The sequence below is a fragment of the Dermacentor silvarum genome, unplaced genomic scaffold, assembly GCF_013339745.2.
Source record: "Dermacentor silvarum isolate Dsil-2018 unplaced genomic scaffold, BIME_Dsil_1.4 Seq935, whole genome shotgun sequence".
NCBI lineage: Eukaryota > Metazoa > Arthropoda > Arachnida > Ixodida > Ixodidae > Dermacentor > Dermacentor silvarum.
In genome coordinates this window covers 37,529-55,399 of record NW_023606988.1, presented here as the reverse complement: position 1 = coordinate 55,399, position 17,871 = coordinate 37,529, and the positions used below count along the sequence as shown (strand labels likewise).

Sequence of the window (17,871 nt, the reverse complement as noted above, 5' to 3'; positions counted from 1 at the left end):
ATTGCTTTTTTACTGAGTGAATTAAACAAGGAAAACGCATAAATGTGTTATCCTATGACGTCACATGAAAGAACCGTGCCAGTAGAATATTATAAGGTAATATTGTTCACTGTACGTAGTTTTTCACTTGATTAAAAAAAGTTGCCTGCAACCAACAATTCTAGAACTTCCAGAACAAACTAGAACTTCCAAGAGCGCTTATGTCACAACTTTTTTTTTTCGAGAAAAGTACTTTGGTGAAACTTATTCACAAGATCACCGACTCGACCTGCTGTTTCCATGATAATCAGCGATGGTCACTTCTGGGGTTTGCGACGTTTCGCGTGGACTGACCCCACTGGGAAATTTTTCGATAGCCTAACATCTCGCTTGGAAAGGCCATTGCACTGAAAACAGTGATATAGCATCGGGCACTTACCCGGACAGTGTACAGCGAGGGCGCATCCTGTGTAAGTATTTCAAAAGCAAACATTTTTTACTGTAAAATATAAGCTTCCTTGTTTCTTCACAGTGTTACGCATAAAAGAAAACCATGTTGTTTTTAATAAGTACTATACAATACAATTATTAGTAACAGAATTGTTATAGGCATTTATCACTGGCACAGATTCAGCAACACTTCGCATAAAAGGAACGTTTCGCAGACACAGTTTTTGACCTAGCCGCAGCTTTTCGTTGAAAGTAAACGTGCCAGTGTCGACGTCGCTATAACAAGTGTGCCTGTCGTACTGAAGGTGCAGTGCAATGACTTGGCATACTGGCGAGAAAAGCACACAAAGAGCACGTGGAAAAGTGATGCACACGACGGAAGTCGGAATAGAAAGCTTTTTTTTTCTATCTGCTATATCGATTGTCTACGCAAAGGCATAAAAGCTTGCGAATGGAAGCCATTGTATGCAGACTTCTGAGGCAGCAAATCATGACGCCGGTTTCTCGCTTGAACATTTTAGTCTCTCTGGCCTTAATTTCTCTTCTGTCTACGCTTGAACCATTTCCGAGGCATGTTCTTGCAGGAAAGGCAGAACTTGAAGGAATTGAAAATCCGGCTTTTCAACCCGACAGTCCTCCCTCATCACCACAGAATAGGAGTACGTATTCTTCTAATTTCTTGCCTGACATCGTGAGCCTAAAAAGAAGCGTTATATACATACCATGTAACAAAAAAATGTCTGAATATGCACAATAGACCACGGTAAGCACATAACCGTGATGTTCAACTAGGACGTATTGATTGTAATTGATTTACAGTAGTGTGGGCTATTGTAGAATGGTACATACCGAGTGCTCGATTAAAGACCGGTACATACTCATGCATTTCCAGGCATGGAGTGGTGCCTGACACCGGCAAAGAAAAAAAATACATATTGCCGAGAGCTAGTGGGGCTATACTAGTTCAGGTGCAACCAAACTAAGCAGGCCCACTAAGCTTCATCAAAGTCACTCCCTCACCAGAACAGGAATTGGCCTCCCTGGTGCAGTATTCGGCCACTACCTCCCTGATGACTCCGACAATTAACCCATGGCCCTCAGTCCCCAGTGGCTGCGGAGCACCTGACCAAGGCGGCGGTCAGACCTGCGACGTGGCAGAGGGTGCTAAGAATCTCTGGGTCCGGACAGGCCGCCAATGGAAACTGAACCTGGCAACGTTCAACACGCGCACCCTCTCGAGTGAGGCTAGCCTAGCAGGACTATTTGAAGAATTATCAGGCATTGCCTGGGATATTATTGGCCTAAGTGAGGTTAGAAGAACTGGTGAAGCTTACACAGTGCTGACTAACGACCACGTCCTCTGCTACAGAGGTCTTCCAGATAAGAGAGAATCCGGGGTAGGATTTCTAGTCCATAACAACATAGCGGGCAACATTGATGAATTTTACAGCATTAGTGAGAGGGTAGCAGTCGTCATAATAAAGCTGAATAGGAGGTACAAAATGAAGGTAGTACAAGCCTACGCCCCAACTTCCAGTCACAATGATGAAGAGATAGAACAGTTTTATGAAGATGTGGAATTAGCAATGAGAAAGGTGCAAACTCATTATACTGTCGTCATGGGCGACTTCAATGCAAAAGTGGGCAAAAAGCAGGTTGGCGAGCAAGCAATTGGAAACTACGGCATCGATTCTAGGAATGCAAGAGGAGAGATGTTGGTGGAATTCGCGGAAAGGAATAGGCTCCGAATAATGAATACATTCTTCAGGAAGCGCACCAACAGGAAGTGGACCTGGAAAAGCCCTAATGGAGAAACAAGGAATGAAATAGATTTCATACTCTCTGCCGATCCAAGCATAGTGCAGAATGTAGAAGTGTTAGGTAAGGTAAAGTGCAGTGACCATAGGTTAGTGAGGTCTAGGATTTCTCTCAATTTGAAGAGAGAAAGAGTGAAATTAGTCAAGAGGAAACAGGCCAACCTAGACGCAGTAAGGGTGAAAGCAGACCAATTCAGGCTGGTGCTCGCAAACAAATATGCAGCTTTAGAACAGGAAGATGAAGATAACATAGAGCTAATGAATGAAACCGTAACTAGGCTGATCTCAGAAGCAGCAATTGAAGTGGGAGGTAAGGCAACAAAGCAACCTGTAGGGAAGCTCTCCCAAGAAACAAAGTACCTAATAAAGAAACGACAAAACATGAAAGTGTCCAACTCAAGAGATCAGATAGAATTCGCTGAACTGTCAAAACTGATCAACAAGAAGAAAGTAAGGGATATTCGAAATTATAACGTGGGAAAAATTGAGGAAGCCGTAAAATATGGACGCAGCATGAAATCAGTAAGAAGAAAACTAGGCATAGGACAAGGCAAGATGTATGCACTGAAAGATAAGCATGGTAATATCATCAGCAATTTCGATGACATAGTAAAAGCAGCAGAATAATTCTATACTGACCTGTACAGTAGCCAAAACAGCCAAGCTACTTTCATTCGAAATAGTGATGAACCGGATACAGAAGCTCCTTCTATAACTAGCGATGAAGTTAGAAGGGCCTTGAAAGACATGACCAGGGGAAAAGCGCCTGGAGAAGATGGAATAACAGTAGATTTAATCAAAGATGGAGGAGATATCATGCTTGAAAAGCTTGCGGCCCTTTATACGCAATGCCTCACAACTTCAAGTGTACCAGAGAGCTGGAAGAACGCCAACATTATACTTATCCATAAGAAGGGAGACGTTAAAGAATTGAAGAATTACAGACCCATTAGCTTGCTTTCAGTATTGTATAAAATATTCACCAAGATAATTTCCAATAGAATCAGGACAACACTTGACTTCAGTCAACCAAGAGAACAGGCTGGCTTCAGGAAGGGATATTCTACGATGGACCATATCCATGCCATCAATCAGGTAATCGAGAAATCTGCGGAGTACAATCAACCTCTCTATATGGCTTTCATAGATTATGAAAAGGCATTCGATTCAGTAGAGATACCAGCAGTCATAGAGGCATTGCGTAATCAAGGGGTACAGGAGGCATACGTGAATATCTTAGCAAATATCTACAAGGATTCCACAGCTACCTTGGTTCTCCACAAGAAAAGTAGAAAGATACCTATCAAGAAAGGGGTCAGGCAAGGAGACACAATCTCTCCAATGCTATTCACTGCATGCTTAGAAGAAGTATTCAAGCTCTTAGACTGGGAAGGATTAGGAGTGAGGATCGACGGCGAATATCTCAGCAACCTTCGGTTTGCAGATGACATTGTCCTATTGAGCAACAATGGAGATGAATTACAACAAATGATTGAGGACCTTCATCGAGAAAGTGCAAGAATTGGGTTGAAGATGAATATGCAGAAGACAAAGATAATGTTCAATACCTTGGCAAGGGAACAAGAATTCAGGATCGCCAGTCAGCCTCTAGAGTCTGTAAAGGAATATGTTTATCTAGATCAATTACTCACAGGGGACCCTGATCATGAGAAAGAAATTTACAGAAGAATAAAATTGGGTTGGAGTGCATACGGCAGGCATTGCCAAATCCTGACTGGGAGCTTACCACTGTCGTTGAAAAGAAAAGTGTACAATCATTGCATTCTACCGGTGCTAACATATGGGGCAGAAACTTGGAGGTTAACAAAGAAGCTCGAGAACAAGTTAAGGACCGCACAAAGAGCGATGGAACGAAAAATCTTAGGAGTAACGTTAAGAGACAGGAAGAGAGCGGTGTGGGTCAGAGAACAAACGGGGGTAGACGATATTCTAGTTGACATTAAGCGGAAGAAATGGAGCTGGGCAGGCCATGTAATGCGTAGGATGGATAACCGGTGGACCATTAGGGTTACAGAATGGATACCAAGAGAAGGGAAGCGCAGTCGAGGACGGCAGAAAGTCAGGTGGGATGATGAGGTTAGGAAATTCGCAGGCGCAAGTTGGAATACGCTAGCGCAAGACAGGGGTAATTGGAGATCGCAGGGAGAGGCCTTCGTCCTGCAGTGGACATAAATATAGGCTGATGATGATGATGATGATGATGACATACTCATGCCACAAGGCGAGTCCCTGAACTCCAGTGACCGATGTCGGCGTCAAGGGTTCGTCGAAGAGCGGCACATAGGTACACAGTGACTCATGCCCCGTGACCCAAGCTGCTCCGAAGGTTATGTTTCCATCAGCACAGCAGCCCGACGCGCTCCCATGAAACCATGGACTAACGAGAGACCCAAGTTTGCTAGACACGGCTAGAGAGAGACACAGACAGATGGATAGATAGATAGATAGATTGATTGATAGATAGACTCTGAAAAGTGCGTGAATTGCCCTAACAATGTTAGTCGCATTAAACTATCAGCGAGGCTCTTAAACAAAAATGTTGACGTTTGCCTGATGGTCTTCCTAGCACGGTCCTGTGAATGAACACTATGACAAATGAAATTATACCCACAGCACAAACCACACTCACGCCAGAATACCATTAGATAGGGCATATTCAGTACTATAGTATCAAATATGCCGAATTATCGCTACTGTACGACGCATATTTCCTGAAAAAAAAAGCAGTCTCGGGCCTCCGAATGGGTGTATGTTGCGGTTTTGGCTGCAGCAGTGTTTTGCACTTGCACTCTCTGAGCCATTTTTTATGCTGCCCAATTCGTAGCAATGTGACACACCCGTGCTCGAACTTATTTCCAAAAGCAACTGTTTTATTGCGAACAGTAACAAAATATTAGCCTATAATCACAAAAAATACAGCTAGAACTCCCTTAAATACAATGACCATTGTGCGAAGCATTATATGATAGCAGCTTATTTGCTCGTTTACGAGCTATACGTTTTTACTTCTCACCTTCCCTTAGATTACGGCAGCGCTGCCTATACGTGGCTGTTCTGGCGCATGGCGTAGAAGCAGCGCTCACCTGCTTTGCAGTATGAGAGCAGGAGCAGCTGTTGATAACGGCGAGCGGCGCCCGGCGTCCAATAAATTCCACCAATGAGCGTGCGCTTCCGCGCCAGGTGCGTGTCAGTTGCGTGGCAGCTGTGCCTGTAGCGCGTGAAGGTGACTGAGTTTCGGACATTGTTAAGGGTGATGTGCCTTCATCCCCGGAGGACACAAGAACCCCAAATATTGTATGGTCACGTAATTCACCTTAACTGTACCCTTACTAGATAGATCATACATATCGGCTATATTATCAAACTCCTAAGTGAGCTTATCACTTCACACCCCTGAGAAAAAGAAGAAATTGAGTTATATTTTTACCTAATTGTCTAAGTACTCCATATATTCTCATTATTTTTGGAGATTAAAAACATTATTCGGTCTAGCTTAAGATTGTAGCAAGATTTTGCCTGATTTGAATGCAAAAACTTCAGTTGTTATGGCAAACGAAAAAAATGAAATTGACCTTTCGTGTCCTTGCTAAGAGCTTCCTAACAATGCTCACATTAAAATAACGCAAATAAGCCGATAGTATAGAGCAGCGAATTGCCCAACCTAAACCGCCTTACCCTACGAACCATGATCTTATGTTATACGAGCGTGCCGATAGAAGATGTATCAGATATTGCCACGCGTGTTTTACACGCTTAATTCATAATCATCATAATCATAAGGGGAGACAATTTTAGGAGCTGGTTTGATATAGAAGACGACGCGAGCGGCGTTGGTTGTTGTAGACGCTTCAGTAAAGGAGCCGTTCGCTGCCATTGGACTTCTCTCGCCTTTCCTCTCGGAACAAACTGGTGGAGGTGCGGTGTAGACCAACACGTTTCGCAATCTGGACTCGAAGCTCCAGACAGCACCAGCTTTTTGACCCCAAGTCCCCCGAAGAAACCATCGCCTACACGGACTGCCAATCGAGTTCGATCTGCTGGCAAGCCAGTCGAGAAGAATGTCCACCACTCCGACAGACCACACACAAGAGACCCAAAACTCCTCCTGTCGCATGGATTGCTTAGACGCCATGAACGCCACGGTCTTTCCATGGCAATGCACTTGAAGACGTTGAAGATTGGTCTGATGACTTCAAGCTAGTCGCCAGCCTTAACTATTGTGAGGACGCCAGGAAGATCATTAACGTCTACATGACGCTCGAGGATTTTGCGCGCATGTGGTTTGCGAACAACAAATATTCTCTGAAGAGTTAGCAGGAATTTCGGCGACAGCTTTGCGACATCTACAGCAGCGCTGAAAGAAAGGAGCAAGTCGAGCAAGCCCGCACGTCATAGAACGAGAGGCCAAATGAGAGGGTCGCAATGTTCGTCGAAAAAATGTCTCGGCGGTTTCGTCGAGCAGGTACCTCCGTGTCCGAGAAAAAGATGGTGCGGCTCTTGATGCGTGTAGTGAAAGAGGAACTCTTTGCCGGCCTTGTGCGTAATCCTTCTACTACTGTAACGGAGTTTCTTCATGAGGCCGCAAATATGGAGAGGATGCTTCAGCAGTGGTCATTGCAATATGAGCATCTCACAGCCACCGCCTGCTCCCTCGCGACAGGAAACTAAAGTGAAAGTCTCCCAGACATCGTACGCCGTGTGGTGAAAGAGGAACTCCCAAAGTTTAAAGCAGCAAGCCCCAACCGCAAACTACAGACGTGCTTTCTGACGAGATTTGGCAGGTTATGGAACCTTTGCCACTCCTTGATCAATTACGCCGAAGCGGTGCGTGTGCTAGCCCCAACTACAGCTTGTTTCTCGTCCCCGATGGGACAGACAGCAACGTGGTTTCCGAGTGCTGCAACTCCTCGTACGGGTACATACAGATACCCTCAACAGAGCATGGGGAAGACAAATGTGCCGCGCGGCCGACGATTGTCTAATATATTACCGCTGTAGTAAAGCTGGTCACTTGTACCGTGACGGTACGTTCCGTCAAATGGGTCTCGCCATTTTCACCCGGATGCGCGGTGCCCGCGCTACGACGAGCACCCTCAGGAAATCGAAGCGTATCTATCAAGACAGCATCACCTTTCGGTTCCAGGACGATGGCAGTCTCGATCTTAGGAGCTTTGTGTCCTCTAGCAGTAACACTACCTCATTTGATTCTGTCAGCCGTAGCGGCTCCACCCTTTCTGGGGAAACAAATGGCTGCGAACTGCAGGGGTGAGGCCGCTCTCCATCTAGCAATCAAATTTCCTTGCTCGACGCAACGTGTGACCGAATAGAAACCGACCTGTGAGTGACCAATTCCCGGCTTCTCACCCGATGCTAACGTTTCCACTGACATTACCGTTTCTGTTTATGGTCAAGTAACTGCTCTGGTCGACAACGGTGCCAATTACTCTTTCCGAAAGGTACACTTGCAGCTGCATTGCGGAAGGTTACGACGCCTGGAGAAGGTCCCCAGCGCCGCGCAGCCGCTCGTTATTTTGTCACACCAACATGTTTCATCCATAATCATCATAATCATAGGGCGCGACAATTAAAGAGCTGGTTCTATATATAGTAGAAGACGTGAGCGACGTTGGTTGTTGTTGCCGCTTCAGTAAAGGTGTCGTTTGCTACCAGTGGACGATCTCTCGCCTTTCCTCTCGCAACAAACTTGTGGGGGTGCGGGGTAGCATGGTCGGAATTCAAATCCGAAATTCTACCTTTATTGGGTCTTTTGTCGTAGTGCCTCATTGTTCGTGGGAAGTAATCTTGAGGATGGATTTTTTTTCGGAAATGTCAAGCCGTCAATAACATGCGCGACCTGATCGTGATATTCTCTACATAACGTACCGTACCCTCAGATAAATGCACAACACAGTGAACAGTATTGCGTGTCATTGAGATCACAGTTACAGTACGTTGGACAACTCTGTAGAAGATCGTCGCCGGAGAATAATCAGGTGACGGATAATGAAGGGGCCGCCGGTGGTGCTGCTTTGACCTCACGACGAATGATGTGGGTTAAGTTGTCACACCGCGAAAGCTGGTGGAAGAAATCGTCACAGGATGACGTAGCAGCTGTGTTGGGAAGTCGCATGATGTGCTGGGATACCCGGTGGCTTTTAGCATGCTCGAGACGGCGGCACTCCTTGAGGATCGTATCGATGCTGGTGACGTTCGTAAACACCAGTAAATTGAAGGCGCCGTCAGCAATGCCTTTGAGGACGTGATTAACCTTATAGTCCTCCGACCTATTCGGGTCAGCCTTGGCACAAAGGGCCAGGACGTCGAGAATGCACGACACGTAGGACTCGGTCGACGTCTGAACACGTGTGGCAAAGGGCCTCCTTGGCATTGAGTTGGCGAACGAACGGATTGTCAAAAAAGTAGCGGAACTTCTTTTTGAACAGATTCCAGCTCGAGATCTCCTCTTCGTGAGTCTGGAACCATGCCCGTGGAGCTCCGTCAAGGTAGAAAAGAACGTTGGCAAGCATAACAGCCGGATCCTGCCTGTGACGGGCGCTGACACGTTCGTATAAGTGGATCCAGTCGTCGACATAAGAACTGCCGACTCCGGTGAAAACACCAGGATCCCGAGGGGGGGAAACGGTGACGTAGGTCGGAGCTGCAGGCGGAGACGCTTGCGTAGATGAAGTGCCGGCAGCAGGAGCCGATGTTTCAGTGGCGCCGCTGCGACCGCTGCGAAGCTCCATGACGGGTAGGGGGAACGTCCGCACCTCCACCAAATAATGTTACGTGTCACTGATGCCCAAGGCTATTTACACTTTATTTACAGGGAAGATAACGGAGGCCAAAATGGCGACCCTATAGCAAGCGGGAACCCGTCGTCTTCCTTCTCCTCAGTGTAGCCACACTGTGGCGGCGGCTGTTCCGTATCCATATCATTGTTGTCATGCCGTCATCGCCCAGCGGTCTTTCTATCATCATCATTTCAGTGACGTCACCCCTTGTTTCCATGCCGTCATCGTCACGCCGCCTTCGTCGTTCTACCGGAAACAATCCTTCATCTTCATTCTATCCTAGTTATGCTCGCGTCATTCTGTAGGGATTATACTGCCGTTTTCATGCTATCGCCATCATTGTGTCATCACCATACAATCGTCATCATGCACCTGTTATCATACCGTCGTCGTCATTTCATCGTGTCCGTGCCAGCGTCGTTATGGCAGCTTCGTCATACAACTCTCGTCATGCGGTCGTCTTTACGTCACGTTTGTCATACAGACTTTATGACAATGCCGCCGTCTCACCATCGTCGCCAAAGATTCGTTTTCATCTCATGGTCATGGTATCGCTGTAATGCCATCGTCGTCATTGCGTTGTCGTCTTGCATTCGTTATAGCACTGTCAGTCGTCAGACAGTCATTGTTACACCATTCGTTATGTCGTCTTCGTATTCACGCTGTATGTTTGCTACCGCCATCGATTCAGTAACACAGTCGTCGTCATGTGTCCATGTTCATGGTAGACATTGCAAAGCGAGTCCCATGCAAGGTGGCACAATCACGGAGTATGTAGGTAATAGCCGAAGCAAAGAAAGTCTAAGGAGGACCACTAGAGATGTTAAATAAGCACAATTTAAGAATCGTGGCATGTCGATACATTGCTCGAATGGTAATCGAATTACTATCTAATGTCATCGTGAGATGATTTCTCCCGTAATGTCTTTATGAATGTGAACTGCGACAAAGCGTTCCTTGAGTGATTTCGTTAGTTTTACCACTTGCTTTCTTCTTTCTACCTGCTTTAAAAACGTGATGCCTGGCTCGTTATCTTGCAGAAAGATCCTTGAGCGGGAACCAAACCAATTTTGCTGGAGGGAGTCCACGGAAACCTCCGCCCCGACCACCAGCACCTCAGCTTAAACCACGTCAGAGTACGTACCCTCCTGATTGCCTCCAATCCTTGCTGTGCAGCGTCAAAGTCACTAAGCAACCACGGCGGGTAGTACGTTTATCTAGGCTCCTTAGTTACGACACACCTTGCTTGTAAGAAGGAAATTAATGTTAGAATAAAAGGGGTATCCGAGCGCATACGGTAGCCATCACCACTTCACTATCGACAGCTTACCTGCAATCCTTGAAGAAGAAAGTGCCTAGTCATTCCATCCTAATACTAATAATAAATTATACATATCGAGCATTAATGCAATGAGCCCCAAGAATACGAACACTGTGAGGGGAAGTGATTAAAACAAAACCAAAACAAGCGATTTATGTCCTCTCCTCTCTGTGATCGGGCTTCGGCGCTAACATCATTAATGTTCGACATGACCCAACAAGCCCAACAAGCCCAACAGTAAGTACAACTAGAGTATATGGGACATATACTTGGAAGTAAGCTAACAACCTTGAGAAGAAGTTAGGGTGATGCAGCAAAAAACAAAAAAAGATTAGGCGTAACGTTGATACAGGAAGACAGTGGTAAGATTGGAGAGAAGAAGTGGTGTTGCGTAGGACATCTAATGTGTAAAACCTCAGTGTCGGTGGTCTAATAGGGTCCCGTAGTACTTGCAGATGACAAAAGACTAGCTTGTGGGAAGAAAGTAGGAAATTAGTGAACATAATATGCGGTCAGCTGGCATTGGCCTTGTAACTCTAATGGTCCACTTATATAGTGGTCCCCTTACATATAGATATAGTGGACCATTAGAGTTACAGAATGGATACCAAGGGAAAGGAAGCGCAGTCGAGGAAGGCAGAAAACTAGGTGGGGTCAGCTAGCGCAAGACAAGGGTAATTGGAGATCGCAGGGAGAGGTGTTCGTCCTGCATGCAGTGGAGATAAATATAGGCTGCTGCTGATGATGATCATGAAAAGCCTTTGTCCTGCACTATACACAAATATGATGATGATCATGACATCAATTTTTAAAGCATAATCGGCATCATTGCAATTCATAGCCATCGGTCAGAAGTGCCAGTACTAAAAGCAAAGTAGCAAATGCGTAGCAATATTCCTGTGCAAATATGGAACTGCTTTAAGCGGCCCGAGTCTGCATTAATGAAATATCACTGAAAGATAATTGTGCCTGTAACAAACCAAGGACATAAATGTGATAAATAATGTGAAAGGTGATTTTCAGCAGCGTGCTGCAACCATGTATCTAAATAAACTGATGATCGTGAAAAAAAAAGGAAAAAGCTTGCCGTATTCAAGATCCGATGGTCAATTGAAATCATCGTCATCATCAGCCTATATTTGTGTCCACTGTTGAACGAAGGCCTCCAATTACCCCAGTCTTGCGCTAGCTGATTCCTACTTGCGCCTGCAAATTTCGTAACTTCATCACCCCATTTAGTTTTCTGCCGTCCTCGACTGCGCTTCCCTTCTCTTGGTATCCATTCTGTAACTTTAATGGTCCACCGGTTATCCATCCTACGCATTACGTGGCTTCCCCAGCTCCATTTTCGCCTCTTAAGGTCAACTAGGCTACCGGCTATTCCCGTTTGATCTCTGATCCACACCGCTCTCTTCATGTCTCTTAACGTTAGGACATCGCTCTTTGTGCTGTCCTTAACTTGTTCTGGAGCTTCTTTGTCAACCTCCAAGTTTCTGCCCCATATGTTAGCACCGGTAGGATGCAATGATTGTACACTTATCTTTCAACGACAGTCGTAAGCTCCCAGTCAGGATTTGGGAATGCCTGCCATATGCACTCCAACCCAATTTTATTGTTCTGTAAATTTCTTTCTAATGATCTGGGTCCCCTGTGAGTAATTGACCTAGATAAATGTACTCCTTTACAGACTCTAGAGGCTGACTGGCGGTCCGGAATTCTTGTTCCCTTGCCAGGCTATTGAACATTATCTTTGTCTTCTGCATATTTATCTTCAACCCCACTCTTGCACTTTCTCAGTTAAGGTCCTCAATCATTTGTTGTAATTCGTCCCCAGTGAATACATGTTTCTGTTATGTCGAAACTGAAAGACAAAACACTTTTCCAGCTACTGTTTGAGGTCCATCCTCATTGTTGTCCACCCTCTAATTGAATTTCTAAGATAGAAAGTGTGACAACATTCGTAAATTACGACTGACGCACAGCTTACAGACATGATAGCATCGGAGTGTATCAGACGTAATAGCGTTGGATTGTCATGAGAATATTCACGAAAAAAATATTATGTTACGCGGAAAGTCAAACACAAACCTCTTTTCCAGCTGCCGTGGCGGTACTGTTGTTGGACAGTGTTTGCCATAATGTCGATTACTGTCGCAGCACACACTGTTCGACAGATGCAATGGGCATATCGTCCACGCATCAAGGAGGGTGTAGTGAGATGATTGCGGACCGTCGCGTTTATTGACGTGCGGTGCGGTGAAGGATGGAGCCGTAGACGTTTAGATTGGTACATAACATGTATTAAGACTAAGCACTCTATCATACACTATAGAAACAGAACGGCCCACACATCACACAGTAACTAAAGTACATATTACACATGCATGATGAGTACCTACGCTACAGGTTCTTGCTCGCGCTGACGTCCTCGTCGTCTTCAGCAGGACGAGCCCGTGACGGAACGACTTGGTCGCTGAGCAGGACGTAGCGTATCAACGTGCCGAGGTTATGGGTGAGCGGTGGCGGTGGCTCGAGCGTTCAGGGACGGCAAGAGATCAGGTCGACCAGGAACAGTGCTGGCCGGGAACAGTAGCGGGCAGGTAGTAGCCGCACTGGACACAGACATCCGCAGGAGCGCGACCGGTCATGAGGTTGCCCTGCGGTTTACCCGGGTAGCCCTATCGAGCCGTGGCTGTTCGAACGCCGTGTCGAATTAGTCTTTTTTTTGTTTTTGCTGCCTCGTGCCTTCACCCCTTCTTTTTTTTCTCTGCCGCCGCCACTTTGTGCTCTCTTTTTTTTTCGCAACTAGCCGAGCACAGGTAGCTGTCGTTGTGTTTTACCACAAAGGGTTACCTTGTGTGCACACGTTCGTTACGCGCGCACGCACATCCAGAAGTGCAGCATACATCCTCATTCTTGTAACCCCTCCACCTGGCGTAAGTGCGTTATTGAACTAATTGAATTTATCAAAGTAAACTGAGTCAGAAAATTTGTGAAGTACGACTTACACGCTAACTATACAGACATGAACGCATCGGATTGTAATTCCAATGTACGAGAAAACATAATTCTGTTACGCGGAAACTCCAACACAAGTTCCTTTTCGAGCTACCGGTTTTTTTCGGTGAGCACGCCACGAAACATCCAGACTAACTAGAGGCTAACAGCTTAGCTGTAAAATGGCCCCGTATCTGCGTCTTTCACTGCAGCTCCAGCTTTGTCATACGACTCGCGTCATGTTTGTACTGGTAGCTTCGTGATACAGTTATCACCAAAGCTTTCTCGTCATGCATCCGTCGTCTTCCTAGTATCCTCATACCATTGTCATGCAATCGCCGTCATTGTACCATCGTTATGCATTCGTTGTCATACCCTCGTCGTGACGCCGAAGCCGTAGTTGTTAGTAGTCTGTAGTTTTCAGTAGCCATTACAATTTCGTCATCAACTCTCGCTTTGCCGTGATCACCACGTCATCGTCATCACACAGTAGTCATCATTTCATTGTTGTCATGCCGTCCTCTTCCCGTGGTCGTTTTATAATCGTCATCACTTTAGTAACGGCACCCCTTGTCGTCATGCCGTCATCATCAGGCCGCCTTCGTCGTTCTACCAGCATCAATCCTTCATCTTCATTCTATCCTAGTTATGCTCGCGTCATTCAATCGTGATTATACCGCTGTTATCATGCTATCGTCGTCATTGCGTCAACGCCATGCAATCGTGATTATACCGTCGTTGTCTAGCTGTCGTCGTCATGCTGTCATGTCCGTGCAATTGTCATTACTGCAGCTTCGTCATACGACTCTTTTCATGCGGTCATCTCACGCCATTGTTGTCATACAGACATCCTGATACAGCCGCCGTCACGCCATCGTCGCCATCGAGTTGTTTTCATTCCGCCGTCCTAATAACGTTGTAATGCTATCGTCATCATGCATTCCTTGTCGCACTGACGTTGTCACACAGTCATTGTCATACCATTCGTTATGTCGTCGTCGTATTCACACTGTTGTTTTGCTTTTGTCATCGATTCAGCGACGTAATCTCACTGTCGTCATGCCTTTTTAGTTACACCGATTTCGTTGATCCATCAAGGTCATTCTATCGTATATATGTTGTCTTAATTCAAGCATGATTATGCCGTCGTTGTCATAATACCCTCATAAATGCGTCGTCGTCAGACAGTCACTATCATGCATCCGTTGTAATACTGTCGTAGTCATGCGTTCGTAATTATGCCATCGTCGAAATTCTAGTTTCGTCGTCCGCTCATACACTCGTCGCAGCATCGTCATCATACACACGGTCGTCGTCCCATTATCCTCATGCCGTGGTCGTAACGGTGTTGTCGTAATACAATTGTCATCATTTAGCAATTTTCATGTCATTGTCATCATGCCGTCGTCACCATACCACCTTTGTCGTTTCATCGACGTCATTCCTTCTTCGTTGTTATATCGTCGTCACTGCGTCGACGTCACACAGTGGTCGTCATGCCTCCATGTTCATGGGCGACATTGCAAACCGAGTACCATGCAAAGTGGGCTTCAGAATTGTAGCGATTTGGGCCTGTTGGTTGTACATCGGAAATAGTTTGAAGTGCAAAAAACACACACAAAAGAGCACATGAGACAAAGACGAGCGCAAACTACCAACAAGGTTTATTGACCACCACACGTGTTTATACTATGCCCGCATTACCGCTGCACGTGCGCAGAGTTCCTTCTAAGAAAGGACAGCTCTTTATCGGACAGGTGTAAAGAAGGAGTGCTGATACAGGCTGAGCCTAATGCAGATATATTTTCAGCTTCTATTATCTCACGGGTGAGTCTATGGTAACTTCTGCTGACAAAAAAGTGTGCTGTTGTCAGCAGAAGTGACCATAGACTCACCCGTGAGATAATAGAAGCTGAAAGATATCTGCATTAGGCTCAGCCTGTATCAGCACTCCTTCTGTACACCTGTCCGATAAAGAGCTGTCCTTTCTTAGAAGGAACTCTGCGCACGTGCAGCGGTAATGCGGGGCATAGTATAAACACGTGTGGTGGTCAATAAACCTTGTAGGTAGTTTGCGCTCGTCTGTGTCTCATGTGCTCTTTTGTGTCTGCGTTTTTTGCGCTTCAAACTATTTCCGATGCAAAGTGGGACAATCACGGATTGTGTCGGTAACAGCCGAAGCAACGAATGTCTAAGGAGGACCACTAGAGATGTTATATAAGCGCGATTTCAGAATCGTGGCGTGTCGATACACTGTTCGAATGCTAATCGGGTTACCGTTTTATGTCATCGTGAGATGATTTCTGCCGTAATGTTTTTAGGAATGTGAATTACGACAAAGTGTCCCTTGAGAGATTTCGTTAGTGTTACCACTTGCTTTCTTTCTACCTGCTTTAAACACGTGATGCCTACCTCGTCATATTGCAGAAAGATATTTGGGCGGGAAGCCAAGCAATTATGTTCCAGCAACTGCAAGGATACGTCCAGAGCGTCCACAAGCAAACAAGTTCGATGTAACTTTCAGTACGTACCTTCCTGCTCACCTTCTATCGCAGCTGTGCAACGCCAAAGCTACTGAGCCACCACGGCGGGTAGTACGTGCATCTAGGCTACTTAGTTACCGGGTACGCTGGGTATGAGAAGACAATTTACGTTAGAATAAAATGGGGGTTGGAGCGCATACGGTAGATATTACCTTGTCACGACCGCCAGCTTACCGCCTTTCTCGAAAAAAAAAAGTGTACTGTCATTCCATCCTACTACTGCTAACAAATGGTGCATATATAACAATAATACAGTGAGCGCCAAAACCTAATCACAGCGAAGGCAGGTCATGAAAACAAGGCAAGCTCTTTATGTCCTCTCTTCTCTGTGAGTCATTAATGTTCGACATGAACCAACTGGCCCAACAGCTAGGTGCTACTAGAGTATATGGGACATATACTTGGAGGATAGCTAAGTAGCTTGGGAAGTTAGAGCGATCCAACAGCGACTGATGCAACAAAAAATGTTAGACGTAACGTTGAGACAGGAATACTGTCTAATATATATTAGTTCCGTTCAGATTAATATAAACGAGGAGCTGGCGTACGGGATTCTGTTGACCGCTACCTAAAACACCGCTCTACCAATATACGATCGTAGAAAAACATTGACGACATCTGCTTGCACGACTCCGGGAAAAAAATGGTAGGCGATGATTCATTTATAATGTAAAATATTGGCATGACTTTATGCCAATAATTCAAGGCTAATTTAGTGCGAAAGCAGGAGTCAAGCACGATATCACTGAAGCTGAATGGATAAGCTCTAAATAAAGCTATTTCCACTCACGCTTTGCGTTATCTAGAAACGAACATTTACGAAATACTTTTTATTGTGTACAAAAGAGTTGTCACTACATACAAACATTTTGTCATCGTGAGATACATGCAGTTTTAGCCGCATTAAAGATCATTTAAACATGATTGTATGAAACGTGGATACGGTAAGATGAGATTCCGTATATATTTACTTGTCCTCTGCACAACCGCACAAATTTCGAATGACGAGACAAAGAGGCAAGAAGCTATATACTAATTGGGAACCGGAGAACTAAAAATCCGCATGTTGTTATTGCTTGAGGCCACTTATATGTACGCGGTTTCATAAAACGAATAAATGAGAACGAACTACAAAGTAGTTACTTTTTTATGATTGAAAAGTGGGGCCTACGTAACATTTCTCCATTCAGCAACATACAGAGTTCCCCTCGCGTGTCACATGAACAACAGATAGAATTCTTCAATAAAATGTTTTCGTGTTTTTAGAGCTGAGACAGATGTTGACTGTCATCGGCGTGGTATTGACGTGGCGCTGTAGCAAGTGGAGGTTACTTGGGAGAAGTGAATCCACGAGCATGGATCACGTGCAACTTTTACTGCAATGTGGATATACTATTTTGAACATGCCTGTCGCTGTTATTTTTATGTCTAATTAGTCACAAAACACACGTGGTGAATAATGGTTGCCATTAACAATGGATTGAAAACAGAAGCTCAGGCTGTCGAGTTCACGTTCATTCTTGCATGTTGTCCTTGCAAAGTGTAGACATATTTCCCTAAAATATTTTCCTTTCATTCTGCACTAATTGAAGCCAAAAGAATGTGTCACTACCTAGTCATTTAAACGAAGAGTGGTTTTGGTACCGAAAATGTAATGCCACCACCCAGCATCACTCTACTAAATTTGCGGACCAAAAGCAAAGTATTCACGGCACTACAAAGATCTTTATTAGAAGAAATTGCTAGGCGTGCCGTTCGCTGGCACATTATTTTTCTTCTTCAATCATCCGGTAGTGGCCACAATATCTATTTATTCTTTAGTGGAACTGACGGAAGGTGGCTTAACGCTAAGAAGCGTGAGCATCAGCAGACGCGATGATTTGCGCAGGGTTAAACAACGTGACATGATATGGATTGAAGGAGAGGTCGGGAAGTGCCGAAGAGGTGAA

The 17,871-nt window shown here is 45.3% G+C and overlaps 1 long non-coding RNA gene across 1 annotated transcript; it reads left to right on the top strand.

Annotated features, from left to right (window-relative positions):
* Positions 1-949: 949 nt before the first annotated feature.
* LOC125942035 (uncharacterized) lies at positions 950-15,905 on the top strand. The gene is made up of 3 exons (XR_007464751.1): positions 950-1,088; positions 10,102-10,197; positions 15,807-15,905. It is a non-coding gene; the product is annotated as an uncharacterized LOC125942035 (long non-coding RNA).
* The last annotated feature ends 1,966 nt before the right edge of the window (positions 15,906-17,871 follow it).